Raw genomic sequence first — 1,886 nt, 5'->3', positions numbered from 1 at the left:
CTTGGTAGTTTAAAGCTAAAAGATATATTTGTTTGTTAAAAACATCACATTTATTTGTTTCAAAATCCCTCGTAAAGGTACAAAAGGGGTTATCTGTGCATAACCGTCCCAGGTTTTGAACTGCCAACCCAAGGTAAGTTATCTGGCCGGCAACATGCACCGCCAGCTCTTGGGCTACTCTTTACCAACGAATAATGGGATTGATTATCACATTATAACGTCACGGCTGAAAGGACCTGCATGTTCGGCGCACGGTTCGATCCAGCTGGTTGCGAGTCAAGGGCCCTAATCAGGCCAGGCCTGATAGACTACACAATAGAGAGAAGCCAGCTAGTCAACAGCATCCACCACCAGCTCGTGGACTACTGCTTTTTAATAAAATACTTAGTCTTCATATAAAGCCCGGAAACGCCTAGGCCTAAAACGTTACGTATAGATAAGAAATAATCCATTTTTAGAATTCTGGTGTTTTTTGTTCTTTTTGCCTTTTAAGTTTGTTTGAAGTTAAGCACAAAGCTACACAATGGGCTATCTATGCTCTGCTCACCACAAGTATCGAAACCCGGTTTCTAGCGTTGTAATTCCGCAGACATACCGCTGTGCCACTGGGGGGCGCCTTTTAAGTACAAACGCATTGAACAAACGTTATCTTTGCTATGAAATGTTTGACGAAAATATGATTGCTGATATATAAAAGACAAATTGTCTTGAATGTCGTATCGAAATTTCATACTAATTATCCGAGTTCAAATAAAAATTAGATTTTTTTTTATAGATAAATGGGTGGATATGTAACGTTCTCTTTCTTTTTATTCTTTTTTTATATTGTGAACGCCTTTTGTTGGCGAAGCGTATTTATAATCCATTGTATTCGTCATAAGACAGTATTGGGCTTATAGGGTTTTTAAAGACGCCATTTTTATTAGGTCCCTTAAATGTTTTCAAAGAATAAGAGTGTACAATAATATTCGAATCACACTTTACCCGTCAAAACCACATTTTTTATTGTTGTATCGAAATATATTGCACGAGGAAGAAAATGATTCCTGTTTACCAACGTACAAGACATGTAAATTACAACAGTAAGAAAACAACGAATCTTGAAGATGAAATAAACAGCGTTTAGACAGACGATGTTTGAATTAAAAAAAGAAAATGATTTTGAAATTGGAATACTATTTTAAAATGATTATAATTCTAGATATTTGAACGCATTATAGAGGTGGTTTTATTTCATAAACATTTATAAAAAAAAACGAAACAAAAACTACAGACTGTTATGGCAAGAATAAATTGATGTCATTAGACAAAAATGTTACTGTATTATGAAAATCTTTAAAAACTTTATGCAAAAAAAACTTTATCTATTTCTAAATATGTTTGTTTTACAATGTCATAAACTAAAATAATGCAAGATAAAAGCCTCCACCCCAATGGCTTTTAACACTAACATTTGGCGGTCGATCCCTGCGGTGGGCACAGTGCAATTAGCCCAATTTTGCAGCCTTGCACAAGATAAACACAAGATAGAATATTATACAATACTCTTTAAAAGTCTATGTAGTTAGTAAGGCTTTCTTTTAACCGATTGGTACTTTTCAAATTATGTAAATTACCGTATTTTTCGGAATATAAGACGCACCGGTGTATAAGACGGACCCTTATTTTGAAGACAAAGTTTTGGGGAAAAAGAAGCTACAGTCGCATTTGAAAAAAATTTATTGATCAAAAACTCAATTTGATACTTTAAAAATCAGTATATGTATATTGACTTTAAACACAAAAGAGCTCAAAACATCAAAATAAGAAAATACCGTAAATCAACAAAAAGGTTTACTGTTATTTAGTTTGGTTCAAAACCTACAAAATCTTCATTGCTTTCACTG

The sequence above is a fragment of the Limulus polyphemus genome, unplaced genomic scaffold, assembly GCF_000517525.1.
Source record: "Limulus polyphemus unplaced genomic scaffold, Limulus_polyphemus-2.1.2 Scaffold10632, whole genome shotgun sequence".
Classification (NCBI taxonomy): Eukaryota; Metazoa; Arthropoda; class Merostomata; order Xiphosura; family Limulidae; genus Limulus; species Limulus polyphemus.
This window is presented reverse-complemented; position numbering follows the sequence as displayed.